The 12,058-nt window shown below is 46.6% G+C and overlaps 1 long non-coding RNA gene across 1 annotated transcript; it reads left to right on the forward strand.

The window, feature by feature from the left end:
- Positions 1–1,229: 1,229 nt before the first annotated feature.
- LOC142818381 (uncharacterized) lies at positions 1,230–7,071 on the forward strand. Its single transcript, XR_012895876.1, has 3 exons — positions 1,230–1,580; positions 5,420–5,494; positions 6,775–7,071. It is a non-coding gene; the product is annotated as an uncharacterized LOC142818381 (long non-coding RNA).
- Positions 7,072–12,058: the final 4,987 nt, after the last annotated feature.

The following is a 12,058-nucleotide window of genomic DNA, read 5'->3' on the forward strand; positions in this document are numbered from 1 at the left end:
ATGCTCAGAGAATGCCAGGTGCACACCGCACTGCTCGGGCCATTCACATGAGAATTGACGGGGTATGTGGGTTCACAGAGGGAGCCTCCGCTACCTCTCTGTTCTGCCAGGTGGCAGTGCATTGGCCGTCACTGTTTCCCCGTTGGTGGACTGAAAATCTCTCGTTTGTTGTAAGGCCTTTTCCCCCAGTGCAATCCCACCCTGCATGAATGCTCTGTCTATAGGACAGCATGTTTTATATTCCCATCAGAGCCCCAGTTGCACACTAAAGCAGGGTGAGGAACCTTTTCTGGGCCGAGGGCTGCTGACTCATAGGAAAATAAGTTGGGGGCACTCCAGAGCCATGGGGGGCCCAAGCAAGTAGGTTTTGTGGGTCTCCCTAGGCTCTGGGGGTGGGGCCAAAAATGAGTTCAGTGTGTGAGAGGGGGCTGCTAAAAAGCAAGGGTGAGGTCTGGGCGGGAGGAAGAGCACAGGAGCTGGTTGGGGCTGAGCCCCAAGCCCTGAGGGCTGGATCCAGGCAAGCATGGGGCAGCATCCAGTCCCCAGGCTTTAGGTTTCCCCCTCCCCTGCACGTGGGATGTTAAATATCGATTAATTGAATAGTCAAGTCACCTCAAGAATGCCCATCAGTTAGACGGTTAGTCCCTGCAAGCAGGGCTGGCAGCTCCTGAAGAACCCTCTGCCACGCCGCACTGCTGACTCTGTATCATGGACCGGCTGTCTGTGGCCCCCGTGCCTCTACCTCTGATACAGAGGCAGCAGAACAGGTTGCCAGCAGCCCCTGGATAGGGTGGATCTGAGCTCCCGGACCTGGTGTGAGCGAGGACTGAGCTGAGCTGCCTGCCCGCCTGGCTCATACTACACTTGAAATGCAGAGCTGCTGCAGGGGTGGGATCATTTCAAGCCAGGACTGAGCTGGGCTGCTGGCCAGCCTGCTAAAACGTACTGGCAAGTAGGGCGGGAGAATGCATGAAGTCCATACAGCTGTACCGGCCTATAAGCTTTTGCTTATCGGTTAATTGGTTAATCGTCTTACATCCCCACTCTGCACTAAATGGAAAAGAAAGTTTTCACTTCAGCGTACCACTCTGCAGGAATTTCCAGAGAGGTGGCCCAGCACGGTACGCAATCACCCGGAGGGGCTGCAGTAGGAGGCATTCTAGACTTTGTTTTATTTAAGATAAACCTTCAGGGCTTGGTGAGATGTGGGGTTCACGTCTCCTGTCTTGAAATCTGATGTGACCCTGAATTTCACTTGCACGTGAACGTTATTTAAAAGTGGCAGTGAGGAGCTGAAGAGCAACTTGCTACTGCTTCTGAAGTCTTTGCAGGTGCCTCTTCCAGCAGCATCGAGTTCGTCTCCGTGACGCCACACAGAATTCAGCCCCATAATCAAACCTTCCTGACTGCTTGTTCCTTCTTTGCTGTAGATCACTCTGCATTCAATGCACAAATACCAGCCACACTTCCACGTGGCACTGACCAGCTTGCAGATGTTTGCCCAGCTCTCGAATGCGGTGGCCAGCTCTGTGTTCCCAGAAACAACCTTTGTAGCCGGGAGGGCCTGTCAGAATTCCAAGGTAACGTTTTTCTCTGACTTCTCTCTTCTCTGTCCCTCACTTTCTGTGAGCCTGGGATGACCCAAGAGTAAACAAAGCTTCCTTCAGGCAAAAGGAGCATCAGCACTAAGAGGTAGTGGGACAGGGCATCTGCCCATCACTGGTCTCAGAAGGGTTAAATCCAGCCCTGTTAGAAGGCTGGGGCTGGAAAGCAAGCGGATAGCAGCCCATTAGGGCCCAGCTGTATAAAGAAGGACTCCTGAGAAGAGAACAGGCTCTGAGGATTCCTGAGACAGGGCAGGGCTGGGGAAAGGCAGGCAGAGCTGGGAGGAGCTGATCCCTGAGTGACCTGCAGGAGGCGCCGTGGTACTGAGTCGTGCCCTGTTACAAGCAACTAAAGCTACAACGGGGATCGTTTCAGGTGCTCCGGTGCTAACATTGCACAAAGGCAGCTTTTGTAGTGAACACTTTGCAGGCCTGGGTTCAAATCCTAGCTCTCATCACAAAAAGCGTGAGTTCGATAATGTAGCCAAAGACATTTGCCGCCATCACAAGAAACACTCCATAATTGTCCATGGCTTTGTCTGAAGAGAGACCAAGTTCAGCAGCGCCCCAGGGTGCCATAACATCAGGACAGGAGCTCGTTGGCAGAGCGGTGTTGTCATGCCTGTGCAGCACCATAGCACTAGCATTCACTCTCTCTTCTCCACTCCCAAGTCCACCAAATTCACTCGAAACAACCATACCTCCCACGAACGTTGCATGTGACCTGAATGTGGCAGGCATCCTTTAGTCTAGAGAGAGCATGGGTATCCTCCTCCTCCCACCCCGAGAGGTAAAGAACTTACTCCCTTGGTTTTATGGCAGCCTGGCTGTGGCTAAAAAGACCCACTCAGAAGAAGAAACCTTTGCCACATCTGTCGCATTCAGCGGTGGTGTTTCACTCCTTTGGTCTCTGCCTTCTGCGAACTCTTTTCTCCTCTGCCATGCTGGGCTCCTTGGTCTCCTCAAGAGATCTTCATTAAGCTCCTCAAGAGACCTTCATTGTTTCCAAAAGCTGCGGTCTGGAGTGTCATCTTCCCAGTGGTCGACATTAGTGCATTTCTTTGAGGTCTCACTTGCCCTTGAAATGAAATGTGGGTGCCCTTTTTGTCTTTTTCCAGACAGTTTGCCATAGAAGGCCTCCTCTGAGATGTGCCCTCATTCATTCGGCACACGTGCCTAAGCCAGCAGGGACGCCTCAGTTTGAGGAGTGTTTTCATACTGGGTAAACTGGCCTGCTTGAGTCCCGCAGGGCTGGTAACATGAATATAATTACGCCTTACAAAGAGAGGCTGCTTTCTCCCGGTTAATTGGTAGTGGCAAAAATGAGAAAACCAGTGAAGTTTCTAATGGTCGAAAGACATTTGCATTCTTTCAGAAACTGTTGTTTTTAAGGGAAGGGAAACAGGCACATTTCCGTATAGATCATGTGGGCTCTTTCCAGCCTTGTGCCTGGATTTTATCCTCTTCATCTTCCATGTTTCCAATATTTTTCTGTCCCATTTGCTCCTTAAATAACCTCCATTTCCAAATGGTCTGACTCTGAAACCATTTCACCAGTAGACTGGAGAATATCCACAGAAATAACATTGTCCTTCTCACTCTTCCCTCACTTAATCTTTCCCCTTTTTCAATTCCTCTCCAATTCTCCCTTTCTCTCATTACCATTCCTCCTTCCTCTTCCTCTTCGTTTCTTCTGTCCTTTCTCCTTCTCCATTTCCTTCCCCCTGCATTTCTTTTCCCAACTCTGTGTGTCTCCGTCCTCCCATCTACCTCCCCCCTTTCCATTTCCTGCTCTCCCTCCATTACCTTCCCATCACGGATTACCCAATTGAAGATGGATAAAAATCCATTTGCAAAGGGGTTCTGCTAGAATGGGCTCAGCTGTAAGAAGCACTGGTAAGAACTTGACTCCTTTGGAAGCTGCTGTTGTGCCAAACCCACTTAGGCCTTGTCTGTTCAACACTTTTTTGAGGTGGGGGGCGGGGGATACTGCACCATTTCCTTCCCACAGCTGCAAGTCCATTAATGGAGAGATGGGGATAGAAGTTGCCTAGAGAGGACATTGACTGCCACCAGCATTTTAAGCACCATGCCAGCCAGACTGTTTCAAAGGAGTTTTTGAGGACACCAGGATAAATAATACTGGTGCCCTTTCTATGCTAGTGCTCTTGGTGCTAGAGGGAGGTCTACTCTACAAAGACAGGTCAATTGAAGCAATGCAATTTGGATTATATTAAAGTGTAATTCACATTGACATAGCTTAGATCTACTCACCACGGGGTCCACACTGCACAGGGTCAACACAACACGCTCTGCTTTCAGCTCCCGCACTCCTCTCGTTCTCCTGGAGTTGACAGGAGGGTGATCAGTGGTTGATTTAGAGGGTCTTTACTAGACTCACTAAATCGACCACTGGTGGATTGATTGCTGAGACATCGATCCATCCCATTATGGCGACAAGCCGTAAGGTAGCAGTAGTACACTAGCTGTAGCAAAATCATGGTGATTCTTCTCCTGCCTTCCACAAAAAGGCTAATGTACTCTCCGCTTTTCTAAAACATTCTCTGTTCTGAAACTGCTTTGGTTTATCTCTTGGTTATTCTAAATCTGGATGGGGTACTCCTCCTTTGCAGGCACAGTGACTAAAGCCCACAAAAGTCCTCTCTACACTGGTCTTTAAAGAGAGCATGGGAAGCATGTTTAAAGAGTTTCCCTTACACTCAGCTCTGGCACGGTTTTACCAGCCAGCATGGGTCGAGTGTACATTGTTAGAACTTATGATTAAAACCTTGAAAGATCTAAGCTTGAGTAACATTATACCATCCACCCTAGCCAAGCAACGCCCGTATAAGATCAGTTCTGATGTAATAATGGTCAAACATTCCTGTCCCACGAGCTCCTCCCTTTCCCCTTGTTTTTATTATCCTTCCCTTCCTCCCTGCACCTCTGCTCACAGGCGCATGCACAGGAATTTCTGGGGTATGTATGCTTTTGTGTGCACATGTGGACCACCAGGATGTGAATGCACTCCCTGTGGTCCCCCAAGTAAATGGTGAAGTCAGCTCCAGCCTTCCTCCAGCTGGTCAGAGCATGGAGGTGGGAGGCTCAGGCAGCGCCCCCCTCCTGCCTTTCACCAGCCAGCCAGAGCATGGGTGTGAAGGATGTGAAAGCACCCCCTGCATACAGACCTGCCTCTTGCCATCTTTGTTCAACTGCCTAAAGATCGTTAACTCTCCTGGGCACGGGCACTAATGCAAAGCATTATGCCTACCAACCACACTGCATAAACAGCTGTAACAGCCAGTTTCAGCTTCATTGAAGTGGGGATGGAAAACAGACAAGTTGTCCCTTGCTGGAGAGCCAGCTTTATCCTGCTAGCTCACTCGCTGTCTTCAATTGTGTACATGCACGGCTAGAGAAACACCCTGGTGCGAGCACTAGGCTGGTAGCCTCTCCATTCAGGTGTGCGTGACGGAGCACGAGAGCCCGGACGTGTGAACAGAAGAATGCTGCTTGCTGAGGTCTATGTCTGAGCATTGTGGGGTGTGAGGGCGTATAGGCCTGTGTGTCTGTGTGTTTAGTTGTCGGGATGTTGGCAAGTCCGTGCGTGTGGCTAGTAGGTCTAAATGTGTGGGCAGAAGTACAAATGGCATCTTTATGTCTGGGGGCGCTGCAGCGTGTGGCGGGCAGGTTGGCGGGGCGAGTGTGTGCGTGGTACAGGTACGATGTATTTGTCTGAACACCTGGAGGGCTGCGTGTAAACGGATTTTCGTGGGCTGTGCAATCACAAATGTCCCTTTCCCCCTTCGTTCTAGAGGGGGAAGGGTTGGCAGTACTGAAATGGCACAGCAAGCAAGCGCTGAGGAGACCAGCTCTGAGCCCCCTCACCGGTGAGTCCGATGCTGCTGTGTCCTCTGAGGCAGAGCAGCTTGCTACACCACGCTTCATGGGTGCAGGCACTTTTCCTTTGCACACCCACCGCTCACTGGTGGTGGCTCTGACGACTCTCAGACTGTGATTTTTCATATAATCCATAACACTAACCTCCCCCCAGTTCTGATCATTACGCAGGTGAACACAAGCCATCCCTAGAAGGAACTCCACATCCCGTTCCAATTTCAGCCCTCTCCTACGTTCCCACTTGGAATTTTAGCACAGAATGTGAATGTTCCCATTGGTGGTGCCTTATAGACACTGGGTTTGCATTTTAAAACTGTGCTCCTATTCCAGCTTTTTTTCTCCCCCCAGACACACAGGACACTTTTGTGCTAGTGATTCTGTAGGTAGATGTGAGATTGGAACTCAGACTATTATGAGCAGGAGCACACAAGTTGGATAAAGTCTATTATTTTAGTGTATAATAACCATTTCTTACCTCGTCTTCCTCAGTCGAATAAAAAGAGACTTGTTTTAACTGCATACAGGTCTCATCTATGAAGGAATTGTAATGTATTTATTGTTAATAACATCCTACATTTAAATTAAACACATTTGTCCACTTTGGGAGGGCAAATTTTTAATTTATTGTTTAAAAACATGTCTACCCAAAATGATGCTGTGCTTTTATAATCATGGCAGGGGACATTTTCAGGTTTAAATTTCCCTTTAATCACTAAGGATGTAATAAAAACACGAAAAGTTCTTTGAGCTCCTGAGTGTTAACCAGGGAGAAACTTACTCGGGAGTTTACAAATGTGAGCCGAAGGGACAAACTGGGTAATAAAATGCACAACTAGGGACCAAACCGGCTAAAAGCTGGCCTGTAGCTGCCCATCAGGAGTTGAGACTTGCAGAAAACAGGCTATTCAGCACCTCCAGTGCCATAAGATCCTGGTCATAAACATTTCACAATATACTGGGGTCGGGGGAGGGAGCCGTAGGTCTGGGATTACTGCCAGGAGTTTGCACCCAGGACTGTGAACACAACTAAGGGCAAGGATGACGATCTTGCTAACTAAAGTTGGAGGGGGGCACTTGTACAAACAAGTTGCTTTAGGAAAAAGACAGAGCATCCATCATGTAAAAGTAGGCAAAGGCATGGGAATTCATGGGCTGTGTGATCCCACGTGCAGACCTCGGGAATTTATTAAATCTGATAGGCTCTGCTCCCATATTTGGTGATTCCTGCCTGCATTTCTGCTGCTGACCCACATACCAATTTTGCTACCAGGTGCTGATCAATGGCTGAGAGAGAAAACATGGCTCGGAATCTGCCCATTCAACTGAACTGTGTGTGTGAAAGCACCGTGACTCCTGTCCACAATGCACGGCGTTTGTCTCTTGTCCCATCACAACCTTTGCTCATAGTCTCAGAACCAGTCTCTAGAATGCCCTTTGTGACTCTGCTTCTGCATTCAGTTCCTTCTTCTGAAGCATACAGGTGCGTGTGCTGTAACTCACTCCCTCAGCTCAGATTCTTCTGTGGATTCTACATACATCCTCCAGCTCTCCAGTTCAACCTCTTCCCTCCAATACAACGCTTATATTCTCGCTGGGTATCTAATTGTCTTCCTTTCTTATATCGTTTATATCTCCTAGGGTTATATAGTGCGGTAGAGGCAGTCAAGACTTGTTCTTCTTTTTAACTGAAAAAAATATGTGACATATAAAAAAACAGGCAGAAAAAATGGAATCCCCTTTTTATAATACTAAAATATATTGCTAACAGGATTCCATCATAATACAAATTTAGACCAGCAGCAACTTCTGTTTAATTCCTGAGGACTGCCACATCTCTCAAGCATGTGAAAAATCTACCCACCTCCAATCTAGATAGTGCTAAGTTGCTGGAAACATTCTTCTGTCAAACTAGCTTGAGTCTGTTGAGGAAGTGGATTAACTACAGTGATGAGAGAGCACCTCTTGTCACTGTGGTGAGTGTCTGCACTGAAGCCTACAGCTGCACAAGTGCAGTGCTGTAGTGCAGTGTTTCTGAACCAGTGGTGCGAATACTTTTAGGGATACTTAAGAGAAGTCTGGGGGGGATACGTCAACACAACTGACATTTGGAGAAAACTCAGTTTTTGTTGTAAGTTTTACAGAGCTTTATGATGTTTGTACTCTTTACACCCAAAAATTTCATCGCCAGCCTGGCTACGATTAAGTTGTTTAAAGAAATGCATTGCAATGGTAGAAAAAAATGTGTGTGTCTGAAAACTGTAGGTACTGGGGGTACTTACAATTTTTTTTAAAGGGGGGTACTTTATAAAAAAAGGTTGAGAAACACTGCTATAGAGTATCAAGTGTAGAAATAGCCTGAATGGCAGATACATTTTCTAGACAGTACTGGGTCATACCATGAGGGCAGAGGACTGGACTTGATGACCTCTCGAGGTTCCTTCCTGTGCTAGTGTTCTAGGATTCTATGAATATCACAGGTATTGAAAGTCATGATGTGAGACTTCCTTCTCGTATGATTCCCTTTTGCTTCAAGAGAAGATGTTATTGGAGATTAAGAAATAACACCATTGCCCTACAAATGTCATTTATTCATTGTTTTTTGGGTTGTCAGCACCATTAAAGTAATCAAAGAGCGAAAACCAAATAGACAAGAGTTTCTTTTTCTTACTTCGTTTTCTAGCATATGCCATGCTTATATAAAATCATGCATCTGACGAAGTGGGTCTTAGCCCATGAAAGCTTATGCTCCTACACTTCAGTTAGTCTATAATGTGCCACAGGACTCCTCGCCGCTTTTGCAGATTCAGACTAACACGGCAACCCCTTTGATACATGCTTATATAGTTAGTTTGTGTTAGAGGGCAAAAAGAGCTATTTCCATGGAGTATTTCCCAGCTAGAAATAACTTTCTAATCAATTTTATTTTTTACTTTTTAATCGTGTATTTCAGATTTCTGTCCAAAGTATTCTATTTTCTGACTGAAATTTTTTGTCTGTTTTATTAATAATCTTCCCAGGTCTCTTGTTTATCTTTATCCAATAATGATTCTATTGTGGAGTAAGTCCATAAAATTATGTTATAGATAGCACATTCCACAGTCCTTTCAGCAAACTTTGGCTCCGTGCCAGCAAAATCACATGCTTTCGTGCTATGCATGTGAGTTGTCTCATTGGCTCCTTTATTTAATTGTTTATTAATTTAATGTAATCACAGTGTAATTATTGTGGGATACAGTAGAGTCTGATTTGGAAATAATTGTATAATGTGGATGTATACCACTGATTTCAGAAGTTACACTAATGAACTTAAAAAGTGATTAAATGTTCAAGTTCTGGCTAATTCTGTAGCTGTTTGTATAATATGTTTAATCCAGTGTATTTGTTTTCAAAAAGAAAATCAGGAACCTCTTATCTGAACTCCCCCAAAATCCAAAAGGCCCACAGATACATCTTTCTGGTTTTGGCCCTTCTTTGTTTCTAGAAAAGATGGCAAAAGTCCAGGGCTTGTTTTGTTTTGTTCTGTGTCCTAATTTAGCTCACCCTCAAATATGTAACATTTAAGTCACGTGCTGTGTATACCCTCCATGTAGCTTCTCTTTTCCTTGTGCGCATGTTAACTATAGCTGTTTGTTGCTGCCTTCTCCCTATGCAATGAATGTGTACAGGGTTTGGAGCTGATTGGATTCTTCCTTTGTTGTTGGCTTTTCCTTATATCATGCCCAAGGGCATGGGGGTTTTCCTGCAGGCAAGAAAAGCAACATTGTGGTGTGTTGTGCTTTGTGGTTACTCTCCTCTTGTATGCCATGTTGTGAAGCTATTTTTGTTGTGTGTCCCATTGGAGCTGTAAAGACCTTTAAAAAAAAAGAGCTTTTGTGGATTTGAATGGGAAGGAGTGCTGAGCAGCGTCTGGGAAACACAATGGGCGGACAGGAAAACAGTGCAGCTAACATCAGGAGTCTGTGAAAACTTGAAAGAACCTAAGGCCCCCAACATTTTGCATTTGGAGAGATCAGCATTTGACTCTGGACTGTAGCCTTTGAGCCCAAACTCAGCCTGCCCTGTTAAGTGGCCGTTAAGTGTTTCCCTTCTTCTCTCAATGCTAACTAGCCTGTGGGTCGGAAGAAGTGGGTGAATATTATAGAAGGGATTGGGGGGGGGGGATGAGACGGGAAGGAGGAAAGAGCAGTTTCATTTCTTCAATTCACAATCATAACTCTTTGGCCAGAGAGCTCAATCCACAAACCTGCCAAGAGGCAATGCCTAAGTTCTAATATCCTATTTTACCTTTGCATGAGCCCCTTTAAGCCCCAGGCCCCAAAGTCCACCATAAAGTACATTCAGCACTTTTTCAGTGCAGCCTCCTCTGGGGTGGGTGACCAAGATACAGCTGTTACCAAGAGGCCATCTCCAGCCATCTTATTTAACCCTTGCTTTCCCAAAAGTGATTTTGCTTTTTGTGAACCCCCAAATGGTTTGCAATTTGTGTCTCAGTAGCCCTGCACATCTCTGCCTGCCTCTCACACGGCTCTGGACTTCTGAACAGAAAGTTTTTAATGAGAAACATCCCTAAGCCTGGCTACTGATTCTGGGGAAATAGCAACCCAAATTATCCACTTAAAAACCTGCAAACTCTCCTCGTCAAAAGATAACGCTGCAGCACCAGCGCTGACGTACGCAGCTGTCCAGCAGCCCCTCCTCCCACTATGGCAGGAGAGGAAATGGGATATTTTTGAACCAACATGTGGGAAGTTCTGCTCACTGAATAGCAGCAAAATACTTTGCACCTTTCCAGCACTTCGTGTGAGGCTCTCAAAGCCGATATTACTGATTTACTGATATGAGCTGATTTTAGCTTCACATCCCAATGTCTGAGGAAACTGAGCCTCTGAGAGAACCTAAGTAACTGATGCAAGGCAGGACTGAGTCCGTGGGAACATGGGGCATAGAATCCCTCACTCCTGATTCCCAGCTTTCTGTGCCACTGAATGTACTTCTTGCAGAAGGGTCGGCTCTGCTTAGAGAGGAACATTCGCATTTTCTTTCTTGTCTCTACTTCAAGTCTAGCCAGGACACTGTGAAGTTGGCTTAGATACTGGAATGTTCATTCGTGTCATTATCCAGCTCCAGGTCTGATAGGGAGTCATTCTGCCACCCCTCTCTGGAAAAATGGATTCAGGTATGCTGCTCATTGAAAGGAGGCCGCACGTGCAAAATCAGAACCCTGGAGACTCACCAGCAAGCCGGGCCTAAATTTTATGTCAGGGCCTGTGGATTAAAAATGGATTTTGATGAACAGTGATGATATTAGCACCCGCTATTTATTTTGTATCCAATTCCATTAATAGGGTTGCCAGATAGTTCAATCAAAAATACCCCCCCCCCCAAAAAAAACACTAGGGAAAAAATTCTATTGAGAAAAAAAAGGGGGAGACCAAAGTTGTTGAGCAAAATAAAAAAAAAGACCCCAAGAGTTATTAAGCTAAAAGAATTTTTAAAAAACCCAGCGTGGCCCCTTTAAGAAACACTTTTGAGGTTTTTTTGGCCCTAACAGGCTGCTGGCAGCTGTCCACCATCCTGTCTCCCTGCGCTGGGCCAGACAGCTCCCCTGCGGAACCTGGTGAGCACTCAGGACTTTCACCTCCTGGCTGGGAAAAAACAGAAAATACCGGACATTTTAGGTGTCCAGTATTTTCTGAATATTTTACTGGACAGGAGGCAAAAATACTGGAGTGTTCGGGTCAATACCAGACACCTGGCAACTCTAGCCATTAATTTAGGCCCTCCCCACATTTTCAGTCTTCCAGAGATACGCGTGTTAGTACTGCATGTGTCAAACACAGCCAAAAGAGGAGTGGGCAGCAAGGTCTTTTGGGGACACATAAGAGGTGGCCTGTGCTTATCTCTCAGTCCCATTAGTCCCTGCTAAATTGATTAACAAATTAAAATGCCAACACTGCTATTTTTAAGCAAATATATTGCAGTTCACACTTCTCTAGGCTGTTGCTCCAGGCTACTTGCAGACTCAGGAAGACTGTGCTGCTTCAGTAACACCCAGGTTTGTATTTTTAAAGTTCTCTAAACAGCCATAAGGGCTAGATTGTCCTGTGACAATGTGCTACATTGTCCTGCATTTTGCCATAAGGGCTAGAAACAGTCTTTAAAAAAAAATGGTGTGTTCTGGCACACAATTCTGCAGCAAATTCCACCGCCGGGAAATTGTGCAGTGTAGGGGCGCCTGTATGTGAATGAACCTCTGGCTACCCAGCTGAACAGGAAATGGCAGAGACAGGGTTTAACACAGGCAAAGGGGAGAGACGGCCGGTATGCTCCAGGACACCACACCAGTAAGAAAGTGGCTGGCTGGGGGCGAGGCTCTGGGTGCCGGTTAATGGTTCCCCAGGTGCTGGTGTCGGGGAGCTAGCAGCAAAGCTCCCTCTGCTGCAGGGGATTCGGAAGCAGCGGGGGCTGCTGTTCTCTAGGCCGGTGGCAGCAGGGTGGGAGGCTGGCAGCTGTGCTCCCTGGGCTGGGGCTAGGAGGCAGGCTGGCTGCCCAGT

Source organism: Pelodiscus sinensis, chromosome 15 (assembly GCF_049634645.1).
Source record: "Pelodiscus sinensis isolate JC-2024 chromosome 15, ASM4963464v1, whole genome shotgun sequence".
In the NCBI taxonomy this organism is placed as follows: domain Eukaryota; kingdom Metazoa; phylum Chordata; order Testudines; family Trionychidae; genus Pelodiscus; species Pelodiscus sinensis.